The sequence below is a fragment of the Pinus tabuliformis genome, chromosome 6, assembly GCF_031772625.1.
Source record: "Pinus tabuliformis cultivar Carrire ecotype Pingquan chromosome 6, CPIR1, whole genome shotgun sequence".
Taxonomy (NCBI): Eukaryota; Viridiplantae; Streptophyta; class Pinopsida; order Pinales; family Pinaceae; genus Pinus; species Pinus tabuliformis.
This window is the reverse complement of record NC_142292.1, coordinates 1996614894-1996633036: the sequence shown is the minus strand read 5'-3', so window position 1 is coordinate 1996633036 and position 18143 is coordinate 1996614894.

Genomic DNA, 18143 nt, shown 5'->3' with positions numbered 1-18143 from the left:
ATTCAAATCAAATACAATAGCAAAAGTGTAATCGACTGTCTAAAAGAGGAAGACTTTACGACACTCTTTTATTTGACTGAAAATGACACTTGCGACACTTTCAAATCAAAAGACGACAGTTCGATTAAGCTACTATTTGCAAAGGAGAACTGTAAATGACGAAAAATACATAAAAAAATTTGACAATTCTTTATCAATGGAGGTTGAATAATGAAAAGGAAGGGAGTTTCAACAGTGATATATTGATCATAGACAACAAAACTACTGAATAAAGCTGAAGACAACGAAGAGAAAACCAAAATCTAGAAGCAGAAACAGTTTCACCTAATCATCGCACCTGTAACACAGGGAAACAGGGATGCATCTCACTTGCAGCACATGGGAGGTGCAATGTATCCAGGTTGCCAATGAGAGATAGTGCAATGGTCCAGGGACGAGACTGAGATTGGTTTTCACTCACAGTTTGTAGCTAAGTTTAGGGATTTAGGCTGAGCTAATGACAGACAATAAACACAAAGTATAGGGGCTAATTTAATGAGGTTATTTGAGCTACCACCAGGGCACTTAGGATGTTTGCAAGTCAGATGTTCAGTTCATAAACTAACCCGAAGATTGACTGAAGCAGCGTTGATCTACTTTGCAGTTGCATAGCAAAAGCAGTTCGAAGGCTAGATGGCTTAACTTTAGGCTTCGTCTGTAGTTTATAAAGCGAACAAATAGAAGCAAACAAACAAACTATTCGCTCCCCAGCGGAGTCACCATTTTGTTATCGGGAAAACTAGTGTCCATTCAAAGCTGCTAGTCCCACTAAGATGGGTATATATCTTAGAAACAAACAAACTAAATTTACTTGTGTTTTCCTTTATGAGAGATAGATGAGAGAGAAGCAAAGAGTACCAACCTCAGTCTTTCACTTGGATACTTGCTTGTTTCCTCCCTCCTTTGACAAAGCTTTGCTACTCTTTCCTCACTTGTCCCGCTTCAAAGAACACCTGTAGAGTCAAAGCAGCATAATAGCATCAAAGCATAGAGATCTATAACCATAAACAATATAGGATCAGATGTATATTAACAATACAAATGCATATATCAATACGAGATTCAGAAATATACAAGAATATGGAGGAAAACTCAAATAGCTTTATTGATAGAAGTAGTAGAAGAGAGGATTACAACCCATTGTTCTAACCCAGCACCATCCTCCCAGCATGAAAGCCCTCTTAACCTCAAAATCTTAGATCACCCAACACTATGATGTTTCATAGAGAAACCAACATCACTTCCTTACAAAATACAAAGTTCCAGCCTCTGGATCTCTAGGATGAGGGATCCATATATAGATATTTGTAGGTGGGTGAGTCAACTTATGGGATTTTGATTAGTGTCATTTCTCTTGTAGTTCTTGGTTCCACTTCGAGATTTCATGATCTCTTACTCATCCCTGGGCGAATTCAGAGAGGCAAGTGTCAAATGGGCAGTTTCTAGAAGATTCTCTGGGTTTCCACCTAGTGAACTGCCTTTGCCATTTGTCTGCTCTCGCTCGTCATACCCTACAGAAGGGCTTTTCAGTATGCATCGCACTTTTTGCATGTGGCAGGTGAGATGCATTGCACCCTTAGCACTGAGCAGTCTGTATGGTCCAATTTTGACCAGTTCTGAGTGGTTTTTCAGGGAGAACTTCTGGGAGATGATGTAATTAGCTGACCTTGTTCCTTTAGGGTATGAAACAAAACTTTTAGGGGCTTAGAAGCCCTTGTTTTATCGACATATGAGATTGGGGTTGCAGTGCCCAAATATGCCTATAACAACTGGGCTTTGGAAAATGATGTTGGGCATTCAAAATGGAGAAGAAAATTTACAATGTCTTGATACCAATCTGACAATAGAAATTTGTCATCAATATGTAAAGGGCTAATTTGATCTAAAGGTAAAGGTTCTTGTGGATTCTTTTCTTCGGGTTGAAGAGAAGGTTCTTGTGGATTCTCCCCTTGTAAAATTAGGAAAGGTTCTTGTGGATTCTTCCCTTGTGCAAGGACAAAAGGTTCTTGTGGATTCTTCCCTTGTACAAGGACAGAAGGTTCTTGTGGATTCTTCCCTTGTACTTCTAAAATAGAATTGATTCCAAGCACTTTGCAATTGGATTCTGCTCAAAGCTTGGGTAATCCATGGCCTTTTACTAGCTTTGTAGTTTTGATAGTTAGATAAAACTCAAGTATTTGAGTGATCCACCTACCTCTTTTCCCATCAGTGTTAGGTTGAGTTAAAACGATTTTTACAGCACCATTAGGAACATAAGCAGTAATAGGTGAATGTAGGACATACATCCTGAAAGATTTCAAGGCTTGAATGAGGGCATAGGCTTGCTTCTCGATTATGTCATACTTAAGCTCAGCATCTCTCATAACCTTACTAAAAAAGGCTATGGGCTGGTCATGGGAATATTCATTCTTTTGTAATAGAACAGTAGCAAGGGTTGTTTCTGAGGCAAAAGAAAAGATACTGAATGGTTTAGTATAATCAGGGTTGGCCAAGGTGGGAGCTTCGGAGATAGCTTTCTTGATATGATCAAATGCATGCCTGGAAGAGACAGTCCATTTAACTTCATGATCCTTTCGGAGCATGTCAGTTATATCTTTTACAATCTCTACATAATTTGGGATGAATCTCCTTAAAAAATTAATCTTACCCAGAAAAGCTTGAATTTCTTTCTTGTTTCTAGGTAAGGTCAATGTTTCAATGGAAGACACACGCTTGGGATCAATTACCACTCCTTCCTTTGAAATTATATGGCCCAATAGTTTTCCTTCTTTGATAGCAAACAAAGACTTTTTAGGGTTCAATGATATCCCAAATTTCCTACACCTGTCAAAAACCTTGATCAAGTGCTTTAGATGTTTCTAATCAGATTTAGAAAAAACAGTAATGTCATCAAGATAAATAACCACAAATTTGTTTACCTGACCCATGAAAGCTACATCCATAGCTCTCTGAAATGTTGCTCCAGCATTTGATAAGCCAAATGGCATTCTAGCGTACATAAATGTACCCTAGGGTGTAGTGAAGGTTGTCTTTTCCCTGTCTACTGGATCAACATTCACCTGATTATAACCTGAAAAACCATCAAGCATAGAAAGTCTTTGTGCTCCTGAAACCATTTGAAGTAACTAATCCATTTTGGGCAAAGGATAATTATCCTTTAATGATGCTTTGTTCAAATTTCTAAAGTCCACACAAAGTTTGATTTCTCCATTCTTTTTCCTGACAGGAACTAAATTTGCAACCCAATTAGAATATCTAAGAGGGAGAATGATCTGGGCATCTAGAATTTTCTTAATTTCCTTTTCGACAGTTGGTAGAAGGGCTGGATTAATCCTCCTAAGTTTTTTTTGATAAGGTACTGCTTTTGGCTTCAAAGGGATCTTATGTTGTATTAATGAAGTATCATAGGTTTTAAGATCAGCATAGGTCCAAGCAAAAACATCCTTATAATTTTGAAGCAACTTAATATATTGAGTTTTAATCTCAGGGTCTAGAGATGCATAGATTTTGATGCTTTTCACATCATCATTTGTTCCAATGTTAATTTCTTCTATGTCCTCTTCCAAAGAAATGCACTAAGGATTTCGGAGGACATCATTTTGATCAAACAACTTTTCTAAAGGTATCAAGCCTTTGGGAATAAAATTGTTAGACAATTGAATAATATCATGATCAACAATTTTTGAACTGAAAACTGAAGTATCATTCTCACTTCTATTTTAATTTATTTCATATCTATGTTCATCAATTTGTAGAACAAAAAATTGATCTACAACTTGTAGAAAATATTTCAAGTGTTCATCATCTTCAAATATCTGCCAGTGTTTTAGATTGTCTGGGATAGATGGTCTATACTTGACTTGTATTTGGTAGAGTAAATTAGTCTGATCAGGAATTTTAAATGAACTAGCAGAAACAACTAAGGCATCTGCATGAATATTCTGATCTCTTGGAATATAAGTCAAATTAAAAGCATCAAAGAAGTTTTCAACTAAATCCCATACTTCATTTCGGTAAGACCTAAGTCTAGGGTGTTTAGTCTGGAAAATATTTCTCACTTGCTTGACAATAAGTTCAAAATCAGTGAAAACACTTAAGTTATGAACCTTTAAGCTTTTGGCTAATTGCAATCCGAAAAGGAAAGCTTCATATTCAGCCACATTATTTGTATCTTCGAAGTTGAGCTTACATGATTGGGTATTGTTTTCTTTTTCTGGTGATATTAAAACTACTCTAGCTCCTTATCCATATTTTGTACAGGAGCCATCAAAGAATAGTTTCCATATATCAGTTTGATTTGGTATTGGACTTTCAATTACATCTTCAATTTTAACTTGATTTTCATGCACTTGGTTTGAAGAGAGTTGAAAGCAACCAAAATCTTGGTCAATTTCATAAATGGGATGGTTCCTTGGCTGGTCTGTTTTGCAAACAGTGTGCACAAATCTCACCTCCCTATATAATCTTAGTTGTTCTCCCCCATAAATTGGAATAGTAGCATAAGACATATCCATCTGAAGAGTTCCCCCTAATTTGGCACAGAAAGACCTTGAAAGGAGCATTCCAAATTTGCGAGGGATATCTATGACAACTATATCAAGTACTACAGTTTTCATTGGAATTTGGGCAAGGGTGACTATTAAATCCTTAATCAATCCTAAGCAAGGCACCCTTTTAGAATCAAAGGTGTACAAGTCATGATAGGATCTAGTTATGTCAAGTTTCAAATGATCCATGATAGTTTTTGGCATGAGGTTATGTGATGCTCCAGAATCAAGCATACAATTATACAACATGGAATCATTTGTCTTAAGAGTTACATAGAAAGGAGGCACTATTTCATCTATCATATCTGAGCTTGGGCCAAAAACAACTGCTGGTTTTTCATCTTGCAGACTGATGATATCACCTTCAGCATCAACCGAGGTATTTTGTATCCATTTGGAGACCTGATTTTTATACCCAAGGTTTTTAGAAAGTTCTGAAAGAGGAATTGGGATTTTAACTCTTTCTAACTCTTTTTCAACATTAAATGTAGTCAATGTATTTTTGTCATTTTGAGGAATATCAATTGGTTGTTCTAATGGTCGAATAAAAGTCGTTTGAGTTTGAGTAGTTTTGGCACGAGGTTCAATTACTGGAGTTTCCTTAGGAGGTCTTCCAGGGCCAGGCCTAGGCCTAAGGTCATATCTTTTGTTCAACTCTGCAATTAAAAATTCATACAAGGCATAGTATTTAGAAACCTATGAAGATTCTTGATCTTCTTGAACCTAATTTTGTTGTGTAAGAGGAATAATAATTGTATGATCAGAGGAAGTATCCATATTATTTATATCTTCATTGATGGTCATAGTATTATCATCAGGTTGCAGATCATCTATCAACAAAGGAGTGGGAATCTGTTGATCATTACTAGGTCTCTGAAGAAATTGTAATTGTGGATTTCTCTTATACTGACCTTGATTTTGATTTTGGGGTCCAGAAATTGTTCGTTGAATTGTCCTAGGTTGAGTCTCAATCTTGGAAATTCTATTAGATAGATTTCTAAGAAGAGAAGTTATTTTATCTATTTTAGAATCTTCAGTTTTAGTCTTAGAGTAACTACAAGCCTCTGGTGTCGATTTGAGTTTTCTTTGGGCCTTTTCCTCTATAACTTTCAAATAAGTTGAAGCAGCCCTATTTGCTTCTACCTCAATAGCATTTGTTTTCATATCTTCAAGAGTTCTTGAAGTTCCCTCTCTCAGCATAACAACAAAATCATCATCAAAGGCTTCAGAAAATCTAGACTTTGCTGCTGCTACAGAGGGTTTACAATGAGAGGGGCATTTTATGATAAAGCTTATTGAATATTTTGATAAAGTCTAATACAAGTTCACCAAAATTTCTTTTAAGTTCATCAAACTCGGTGAGAAAGTAAAGAGGATCTTTTTTCACAGCCCACTGGTTTTTAAATATATTTATAAGTTCTTCCCAATTTCTAATGGAATTTCCAGGTAACTGCCTAAACCAAATTCTTAAATTTCCTTCAAGTGATTTACAAACAACCTCATGTAAATGTTTTCTTGTTCAATATTCATGTTATTTGCAAATTCTAAAAAGGCTTGAAGATTGTCTTCAACAAAAGGATCGGTTTCTCCATTATACCTGGGAAGGTATTTCAAGTATCCAGCTGGGAATGCATCGAGATTAGGAGGTAAGACTAAAGCTACGTATCTAGCCTATAAAATAGGTCAGAAAGCCATAGTGGGAGGTGGTGTATGAGGTGTTTGTGTGGATGAAGAAGTTGAAGAAGGTGATTGAGGGGGTGAAGAACTAGTTGGAGGTGAAGAAGGAGGGGATCTCCTGAATGATTTCAAAGGAGTCTTAAGAACTAACTTCTGGACCTGTGGATGAATACCTTCCTTTGTTTCAAAGAGTGGATTTGAATACACAGAGAAGGTCTCTTCGGGTTGTTCAGAAGTAGAAGCTTCAAGTTGTCCAAAAGTGGGAGGAAATGAATAAGTGGTAGGGGATATGAAATCTGTTGGTTTATATTCTGGTAAATTAACACCCAAGTCAAACTTAGTTTTAGGTGATCCTGGTGGTAGTGATTTATTTGGATGAGATTCAAATGAATGAATGAGGAATGCTAATTTAAAATCAATTCCCCTGTTTAAGAGTTCAACAACCCTAGGTGATAAGTGGGAGTAATCTGGATTGGATGGAATGTTACTATAAGGATCAAATGATGGTAGATCTTCATACTGCAAGACTGAAGAGGAAGAAGAAGAAGGTTGATGTCCCCTTTTAGAACTGGCTTTCCTCAGAAGTTTTTCAGGGTCTGGCAAAGGATCAACTAAGTTACCCTCTGAACGAGATTTGGTGTGCTTAACAGGTGCCAGTTTGGGAGATTGGAGTCGCCAGGTGAAGGATTTTAACCTTTCTAGACCTTTAATCACCTTAAAGGATTATTATACATATTGTTTCCCCAGGAAAACTTAATGAAATTTGAGTCCCCGGCAACGGCGCCATTTTGATGTTGTACCTCTTAGATAATAATGGTCAGCTATTATTCCAGAGAATCTAAGATAAATGTTTTGGGGGGTTTTGTTTTAATTTGGGAGACCAATGGATGAAACAGATATAGAACTGATGTGCCTAACCTCTTGAATAATATCAATATCTCAGCAAAGGGCTGCTATAAATATTTACACAGTGAAATAGCTTTTATGATGATGAGTAGAAACAGAAAAGTAATATGATTGCCACAGTTTTCAAATTGAAAGCTAGATAATCATAAGTATGAAAACCTTTAAACTATGTTTACAGGTTTGAGAAAATACACATGAGCTTACAAAAGATGTTGATGATTTATTAATTTTGAGGGAACTAATTAAACAAACAGTCCATTAATTCATTCTCTTTATAGATTATCACTTCAGAAAGCTTATAGGAATAGATTGAAATACAATTACTCCTACCTAGTTATCTCTGCAAGACATAAGTATATGAAGAAAAACATAATGAATGACACTGGAAACACTTATAGGAAACACAAACTGTGCAAAATAGAATTCAGAATCCTTTGCTTCGTATTAATGATCCAGAAAGATTAATTACATTAGATGTCTAGAAATGCTTCTTCAAGGGTGCAACCCTTGATAACTCATGAAGAGAGTTATTTATACAATAGTAGGATGAAAAATATCCTAAACTGCTTTTACAAAAATAGATTATTTACACAATCAAAAATAAAATTGTCTAATGATCTGACACTGCTTTGGTGCTGCGCTGTTTCATGATTATCACTAAAAAAGTTGAAAAGTGGTTGAAGTTGGTTGACCGCTCCCTCAAAAGCTGAATGTTGTTCAATAATCCTTAATCAAGTGAATCTATTAATTTTTACCAGTGTTACTTATCTAGGATAGAAATCCTTGTTACCCTCTTGTAGATTTCATCCATCTCAGTGTATTTAGTAAAAGTGGGTTTTACCAAAAATATATGCTTGATTTGATCCAAGATGAAGAAAGAATCCCTGAGTGTTTTTACTATGAGAGTTGGTGTTGTCGATCCTTTGATATTGGCTACTGAAGCTACATGGGTGCCCACCTCTGTTAACTTTTTGACATAATCCTCAATTGGCATAAATTTATTATTAATAACCATCATAGAAGGTAAACCTTTGCTGATCAAAGGTTCAATTTTGTTGAAGAATATCTGAACCATGTTGTTAACATTGCTGCACTTTTTTTGTAGCTGAAGGTAAAGATTTCTCTTAGTGATAATCTTCTTTACTTATAATATTTTTGCAGTTTAGTCACGTATCCTTAACTCCTCAAGCTATAGTCATTCTTGGAATTCAGTGATTTGATTATATCAGAGGCAGTCTCTAGCATATCCTCTAGCTGCCTAGTTATGGATTCCACTGCTTCCTGAGCTTTCTCCAAGAGATCTTTTTTATTGAATATTATCTTAATGGAGGGCCAAATCTCCTTGATTGCCTCTATGATTTCTTCCCACGGAATTTCTTTTGCTAAACCCAACTTGTTTCCTATGAAAGAATCTGTGAGTTCTTTCTTCAACACTTCCACTTGGCCTTTAAGTTTGTTTGTTTCAGTTGTGTGTGTACCATCTAATATATACTTAAAAATCCGTAATTCTTTGAGTTCATCCTTTAATTTATTGATTTCTCCTATCTAGATAGACAAGTTCAAAACAGCTTCAGTGAGTTGTTCAGCTCCTTCTGTTGTACCTATTGCTGATGTAGTGGCTGTAGTAGAAACTGTAGTGATGGGAACTGCTGCAAGAGAGACTACATCCACTGAAGTTTGAATGTTCTTGATAGCTTCCTCCTTCTCCTTAACCAATTTCTCCATCTGCTCCTCCATTTGTTTTATTTGCAAATTCTATTCTATGATGAGCTTCATCATGTCTGGCTTTTAAGCCTCTATCTCCTCGATTTCTTTGGCCATTGGATCCTCAGATGCTAGTAGTTTCAACTGTTTCTTTAGTACTACAACTTCATTGTTCTTTTTCTTAATGAGCTCCTCTATAGCATCTATGTTTAATGAATGATATCTCATCCTTAGCACTAGATTTTCCAGGGATTGAATCTTGGTATCCTTTGCTAACGAGGAGAGCTTCTCCAACTTTAATTATGACTGAATGTTGGCCAATGTAACCGGAAATTTTGACAAACTCATAGCAGTGTGCAGTGTTTGTCAGTTGAAGCAATCATCTGTCTGGTTTGTTTGCGCATCCTAATTTGATCAATTGGATGCACATCCTACACATTGAACTCAAAAGAAGTGTGTTTCTGATATTGTGCTATAGTCCTAGCCTGGGGAACTTGGGCCTGCAAGAAAGCCATTTGCATCTTCCCCTTCTCAGAGTCAAAGACTGAAAGAAGCCTTGCTTGAGAGCTAGAAGAATGCTTCCAGAACTGGGTGTAAGTATTCAACTTCAATTCCTCATTCTTTCTTTTGATTTCACTAAAGACATGGAATATGTCTTCCTCTTTATTCTCTGGAATGCCTCCAACAACTTGGACTATCTGTTGTTCATGAGAAGTGATAGACTGAGTTGGAGATTGTATAGACTGTTCACTAGACTGTGAATCAACATTCATAGAGACTCTTTGTTTCTTTTTCCTGTGAAAAACCTTGAAGCCTTGGCTTGTTGCCTCTGTTACAGGTGAAGATTGTTCTTCCCTCCCTCTCTTGGTTGTCTTTTCCTGTGCAATTGGAGTTTTCATATTTGATGTAGAGATTACCTGCTCCTCAGCCTCCTGGAGGGTATTCTCTGTCCATTCCAACTGATTCTTGAACTGTTCTATCTCAGGCCTAGTTGTATGATGATATGGTGTGAACTTATTTTCCACCCTGAGTTTGGAGATGACTCCCAATGGGTCATATGACCAAGAAAACTAAGAGCAAATTTCATTTCTTTTAACAACTTATCAACTTCCTCCCCTGCTGCCCTGGTATTACAAATGAAGGGACCAACTTGAGCTTTGAGCTTAAATTGCAATTTCTTTTTGGTAGCTACAAAATGTACTTCATCTGCATTCAATATTTTCCTCAAGTACTCCAATGCAAAGATTCTAACAAGGAGGTACTTTGGCAGTTTGTAGGGTGGAAGCTCACAGCAAAAAACCCTGATTTCTGTGTAGTTCTGGTAGTAATACCAATCTCTTGTTGCAGCTTGATATATGAACTAAAGTTCTTTGACAATCTCTTCACTGAGCCTTGGTAAAGGAGTGTTGCTCATAAGGCTGAGGGTTGGATGAATTAACAGTTCTATGAACTGCTTATATGTGAATTCTTCTTTCTCCTTCATCCCCATTGAAGTCCAGAAAATCACTGACTGTGGAGATCCTTCTTCATTGGTTTTCTGCAAAGAAAATGGGAATTTGTCCCCCTAAAAATATATAAATAGATACACAAGTACTGAAGCATACTTGAATACTTCTTCAATGTTAAATTTGACAAACTGCTCATGTATGGTTTCAGCTATGAAATGACCGAAATCATAAATAATAGTAGGCTTAGAATCAGAAGAAAACATGGATAAGAAACCAAGGATGGCTTCATTGACAGACTGATCAGAGTGATAACCAAGAAAATATGGCAATATAGTAGTAATATCACTGGTTCTATCAGGAAACATAGATGAATCATAAGGGGGATTGGTAGAGGACTACCAATTGCTAAAAATAGTTCCAGGGTCTGGGATCTCTTGGTAAAGTCCAATTTGTTATAAGCTTCTATTAGGTTTTCATGAGAAAAAGGATGAGTTGGTATAGTGGCAGGGGCCTGCAACATTTTCTCAATTGAATCAGCGTTAATAGGACAGAGGATTTCTCCAGTAGGTGAGATAATGGCTCTCTGGCTGGGATCATAGGATTCATGGCATTTTCTCATGAACTCTGGAGCTCTTTGTATTCGTGGAAAAATATAGTGAGGTAATTGGGATTACCAGAGCCCAATTTCATCACTCTAGTCAATTAGTTTCTCTTCCCACCAACAATAAATTTCAAGTAAATCAAATTGAGAAGAAGTCTCAATGATTTTGCAATCCTTGTCAACTAATGGAGTGTGGTGGAAATCAATCTGTGGTTGAATTAGAGGACTTGAAACTTCTGAAACTTCTTTTCCCTTGGGAGGCATTTTGTCAAACAAAACTACAGTGTAAATGAAAAAATGGTAAAAGGACTTATCAGAGTGGAGATAGGTAACTGACAAGTGGACCTGGAATGTGTGCTTGCGAACAAGACAAGTGGTTGCTAGAATGTCGGACAGTGGCTGAGTTGTTGAGCAGGCGGGCTTGAAGAATACTCTCGGTCGCAGAAGTTAACTGTGAACCTTTGAAATGCATGACACAGTGTTTATAAAGAGAAAAATGGAGTGGGAAGGTGGTGTCGAACGTTTGAAAGTTCATTAATTATCCAACGGGTTAATTAATGGACATTTGGTTATAAATGCGTGGGAGTGAAAATGAATGGGCAACAGATAGGCGGCAGATGATTGGACGGGAAATATGAAGTGAACATGATGGTCTTGTCTTATGCGGGGAGGTGGTTTTCCAAGCCATCGCACCGCTTATGAGGGTCAGGCGGTATTTGGGAGGGGTCACCCGATCTACTCCAGCGATTGACACGTAGCAGTCGAGAGGCTAAGGAAAACCGCTTTATCGGGTGGGTAACGATCGGTCATCGAGCGCGGTCAATATGGTAGTGTACCGTCGAATGAGGGGGATGATGATCGGATGGCAGTCGGGCGAGGGAGGTACGCGGATGAAATGAACTGAGGTGTCGGGGGGGGGGCGTAAACGTCTATGAAGGATACCACGTTCGGGGGTAAGACGGAGTGGTTCGTGGTTTTTGGATTTATACTCCCGAAAGACTAAAAGGTAACTTTTGTGGTTTATGTAGGCGGTATCAAAGACTGCCCATTTCGCGCCCCCCCCCCCCCGATAAACTTCGAACGACGAATGAGGGCCGAAAGGGAGTGTGGGTCGTATGATTGCGTAGGAGTGTGAGGGATGAGAGGTGAGGTGGAGGGAATTTAATGTGTGAGTGGGGAATGAATGGTGGGGTCGCAATATGATAGGCGAACGTGACGGCTGTGGGTCTGGATGATTTAACGAATGGAGTGATAGCATATGAATGAAATAAAATAAGGTCAAAATTTTGGTTATTCGAACTCCCATCATCAATATGTTTCCTAATGTTTTGATCTTTAGGAAATAACGATTTCAACATCCCAAACTTTCACATTTCTACCTACCCTTCTACTCCTAACATTTTTACTTATCCTTTCAGAGTGCATTTAAACTAGCAACCCAATATTTTCTTTTTATGAACAATCTATCTCTATACCTTATTTCTTCCATTGGCTCAGATTAAATTGTTGAGCCAATTTATTTTCTACCTATGAGAATTAATTTAAAACAAATCCAATTATGATGCAACTGTATAATTGGATAAAATAACCTAGTGTGGCATCTAAACAAATTGCACACAACTATTATTTTTCAAACTGAATTTAGAACAAAGTAGTGGCTTTTAGATTTGCAACACTTTCATAGTTGATTTCTTTTTCTTTTCTGTCTAACCTAACATTTTATTTTGCCTTTATTTTTTAGGGCATCTATCCTAACATTTTCTTTGATATGGACATATTTATCAAAATATTTTCCTAACATTTTTTATTCAATATTCTTTTTGTCCATATCCTATCTTAACATTTTGTAAATACATTTTCATTTTTTGTCTAATTTATTCTAACTTATCAAAACCAAAAAATGCTACAACACAACCAAGGCCTTTTTCTAGACTTTTCCATCCTCTAAATCCATTGCCTCCCTAACAATTATATGATTGCCATCAATAATAAACAAAGAAAATTTTGAATAGAAATAAGGTGGAGTATGCCTTTTTGGTTGCCTTATTTTCTGAGCTAATCTCCTCAATACTAGAGTATGTGGTTCTTCATCTTCTTCTTATTATTATTATTTAGTAGAGTCTAATTCATCATCCTTCAATTCAAACTCTATCTTCTCTAGTTATTTCTCTTTTGCTAGGACTTTTTGTTTGAAAACATATTTGATTTCTTTAAATACCACATATTGACTATCCATAACCTTCTTGTTTGATAGGTTTCAAAGCTTGTAACCTTTCAGACCATCTTTATATCCAATAAAGATATAATTTTTCAGAATTAATATCAAGCTTAGTCCTATTTTCCCTTGGAACATGTACATAAGCATCATAGCCAAATACCTTGAGATGTTTGAGAGGTGGTTTCTTACTAGTCCATACCTAATGGGGAGACTTGTTATCCAATGTTAATGAGGGTGATTGATTTACCAAGTAACATGTAGTATCCACTACCAATGCCTAGAATTATATCCTAACCAAACACCATTAAGTATGCTTCGTGATTTTTCCATTAGTGTTCTATTCATCCTTTCTTTAAGTCCATTATGTTGATGTGTGTCTGGAGTAGTACTCTACCTTTGCATATCACACTTATTACAAAATTCTTGAAATTTATTCCCCAGAAAGTCTTCATTATTATCCATTCTCAACATCTTAATTTTCTTCTTTGTTTGATTTTCCACAAGAACCTTAAAATATTAAATTTGTCAAAGACTTCAGATTTCTCCATAGGAAAATAAATTTTCATATTCATCAATAAGTCATTTATAAATTATACATAGCTGATCCAGATTGATCTATAGACACTAGTGGCATGGAAAAAGCTCAAAATTAAAAGTGGCAGAAAGACGATGAACTTGACATCAGATCAAAGTGCTCGTCGCCCTAATTCCAATGGTGTGAACGACACTCCAATCCGAGTATGGATGAAGGAGATAGAAGCAGTCAAAGTTGGGTTGACTTTTTTATGACTGGGCAGGGTTAATGAAGGCACAATTTGGACTTTTCCCGACAGAAGGAATCTGGCCAAATCTGGCCAGATTCCGTGTAAAATTGTTGCGTTGTTAAAATGACTCCTTCGGTCCAAAAACCGAATTTCCAAAAATGCACATTTTGTTTTATTTTTAACAAAAAATATATAAAAAAGGGGGTGGCGGGCCACCAACCCCAACTCTCCTCCACACACAATAGAATTAATATATATATGGTGGAAGTGCGGGCCACGACCCCCGGCCCCTCCCACGGAACCACGGACTGTTGAAAACCATCATATAAAATGGAGCGGAGTTGGGTGGGCCAGCCCTTGGGGCGCGGACCCAACCCATTCAATACAAACCAACTGCCCATTAAAAAATTATGGAGATGGAGGTGGGTACAGTGGGCGGGCCGCCCAAGGTGGGCCCAGCCCAACCAAAATTTTAATTTTAAAAAAGATTTGTTTGTAATGTATATTAAAAGGAGGAGGCAGGGTTTGACTGCCCAACCTCCTCCATATTAACCAGAACCTTAATCAACTCCGCCAACGGACTTATTGAGAAATCCGCCACCACAAGTTATATTTAAATGCAGTTTATCAGTGCACCCAGGTAGAGGAGGAAGTGCACACAGTTCGAGGCAGAATTTTGCAGGAGGGTCGAATTTTCACTTTGTCAGAATTTGACAAATTTTATATGGCTTCAACACTTCTCGATGCCACGAACGCAATGGCACTGTCCGTTTCTCCATCATAGTTTTGCATTTTTCGGACTTTTTTCAGTATGGAGGTATAAAACTCCTTTTTTGAACTGATGCTTGTACTCTTCTTTCTCATGCCACTTAATGAATGAAGGGCTCCCCATTGATCGAGCAGGGCTCAGAGACGTAGTCCAAGTTGGACAAACTCCGTTATCAAGTCTTGTTGTCTTCTTTCATGCTTTATGTGTTTCTCCTCTTCTCTCATGTGCACATTAATTTTTCTATGTTAAGCTACAATTTATGCATGTAATTATTTAACACATCTATAAGCAAAAGATTTTGGATCAAGTGGTATCAGAGCAGGTCTTTTTAGATGTGAATTGCATTTTTGTATGCTAACAAGAAACAGGCTCTGAAGAGGCAAAGGGAAACTAAAGTATTTCGATCCTGAAGCGGGGTGTGTACATCGCAGGAGAAACATGGCAGATGAAGAGGCTCGTCATGAAGAGGAGCGTAATTTCCACAAAACCTTCTATACAATGGCAGAGAATGTCGGTCAGTTGCTTTCAAGGCTGGAGAAAGAAGAAGAGAGAAATCTAGAAGAACAAGGTTCAGTGCATGGAAATGGTGGAGAAGAACCCCCTCCTTCTCCTTCCACGAGTGAAAGTTCTTCTTCCTCTCATCACCATCATCATAGAAATTCAAGGGATGCATCTAAGAAACCTTTCTTTAAATTAGATGTCAAATTTGATCTTCTCATGTTTAACGGTGAAAGTAATGCATAAAATCTTAATAATTGGATTAGGCAGATTGAAATCTACTGCAGGATTTAGTAGATCGAAGAGGACGAGGCAAAGATTTAGCTGGCCTCTCTTCGGCTGAGTAGCACCTCTCTCGTTTGGTGGGAGAGCAAATTGCAAAGCAGTAAGAGTGTGGGTAATCATCTTTCCTCATGTCTTATTTTCATTTCTACATTAAAGGAACAATTCTATCCCTTGGGTTATAAACAAAAAGCCTTAATGGATTGGCAATACTTAAGGCAACACAGAGGTCAGGATGTTCAAAGCTTTACAGAGGAATTTAGAAAACAGGCACTTAATGTGGGCATTGCACTTGACTCACCTGAAGTAGTAACTGAATATATTGGATCATTACATAATTACCTTAGACATTCATTATTATTGTTTGAACCAACTACTATTGACTCGGCCAGTGTAAAGGCCATCCATCTTGAGAATAGGGGCAAAAATTAAATAGATGATCATTTCAAGAAACCACCTTTCAAACCTCCAAATTGAAAACCCAAAGTGAAATGAAAAGGAAAGGTGAAGAGGATGGCATCAACCAAGAAAGACGAAGGAGAAAGACCTTATTGCACTCTCTGCAAAAAGGAAGGTCATGATGACGATCATTGTTGGAAACTATACCCGGAAAAGAGACCAAAGAAGTATGGAGGAAAAGGCAAGCAGAAGACAGTGGCAACTGTGCAGCAAGACCTTGGATCCGATTCCAGAGATGAAGCATTGATCACAGCAGCAGGAACAAAAGGTACTCTAACACCTCATGTTAATTCTGAATCACTTGAAGGCACTTGTTCAATAGATGAGTCTCTTCCTAATGAATGAAAGACAATTGAGCTATTTCATATTAGAGTTATCATAAATCATACAAAAGTAGAAACTCTTTGATACTGGATCCCAAGCAAACTTAATTTCAGAGTCCTTGGTAAATAAGCTAGGCTTGGAAACCAAACCACATCCAAAACCTTACCCACTTGGATGTATACATGATAAAGAAAAATTAAATGTAACTAAGCAGTGTAAGGTTAAATTTGTGATCGCTTCTAAGTTAGTGGATGAGGCAAAACTTGATGTGATACCATTGGATATCTTTGGCATGGTGTTAGGGAGTCCATATCTATATGATAGAAAGGAAATCTTCTTCCTTCATGAAAATAAATACCAAATCACAAAAGATGGGGTAGAATATATTGTAAGGGCTCATCAAAATAAAATCAATGCCAACCTTGTAAGTGCATGACAAATGAATAGGTTGGTGAATTCCAGTAAGGGTCGCATGCTTATGGTTGTAAGGGGAAAAGATACAGAATTATTCGATGCTTTCCGGGGTTGTGATCATGTGCATAAAAAAGGAATTATGTGAATTAATTTCTAACTATGATGCGATGTTTCAGGAACCTAGGGGATTACCTCCGAAGAGGGAAATCCAACATGAGATCCATTTGCAACATGATGCTCCTTTACCAAATATTAGCATGTACAGGATGTCGATCATTGAGATGGAGGAGATCAAAAACCAGGTGCAGGAACTATTGAACCAAGGGGTAATCAGACCGAGCACTTCTCCATGCAGCTCAACGATTTTCTTAGTCCCAAAGAAAGATGGCACATGGAGGATGTGTGTATTATCGAGCACTAAACAAAATCACAGTGAAAATTTGTTACCCTCTTCCCCGCATTGATGACTTATTAGATCAGTTAAATAATGTTATTTATTTCACCAAATTGGATTTGCGTAGTGGTTATCACCATGTCCGAATTGCAGAGCAGGATGTGTGGAAAACCGCCTTCAAGACCAAATAGGGGTTGTTCAAATGGACGGTGATGCCATTCGGACTTTGCAACGCTCCAGCCACTTTCATGAGGGTCATGAATGATCTCTTTAGGCCTTTCATTGATAAATTTGTTCTTGTATATCTAGATGATATTCTTATCTTTAGTAAAAGTTGGAATGAACATGTATGCCATGTGAAGAGAGTGCTTGATGTATTGAAAAACAAAAAACTATATGTAAAATTGTCAGAGTGTGAGTTTGGGAAAACCTCTTTGGTTTACCTAGGTCATATTGTTGGTCATGGTCAGCTAAAAATTAATCCTTCTAAAGTTGAAGCACTTGTAAATTGGCCTAAGCCTACTAGTGTAACCTAGGTTCGCAGCTTTTTGGGTGCAATACAGTATTGGAGAAGATTTATTGCCAATTTCTTTATTATTGCAGCACCTTTACACTCATTGGCAAGTGTAAAGCAAATCTTTCAATGGGGAGGAAAGTAGCAGAAGTCCTTCGAAACATTGAAAGAAAAGATCAGCACTGCACTAGTCTTGGCCTTACCAAATCTCCAACAACCATTCGAGATCGAGATAGATGCCAACAGATATACCATGGGAACTGTACTGATGCAACAAAAGAAGCCGATATGTTACCATTCAGAGAAGTTCTCTCAGGCTACGATAAACTATCCCACTTATGACAAGGAGTTATATGCCTTGGTCCAGAGTGTGAAAAAATGGAAACACTACCTGACCAGCAAGGAGACCATCATCCATACGGATCATCATCCCTTGCAGTATCTTTAGTCACAATCCAAGTTACAGCAATCTCGTCATTTTAGGTGGATGGGTTTTCTTCAACAGTTTCATCTGGTAATAAAGTATAAGAAGGGCACTAGCAACAAAGTGGACGATATGTTATCTTGCCCTCCTATTTCTGCTTC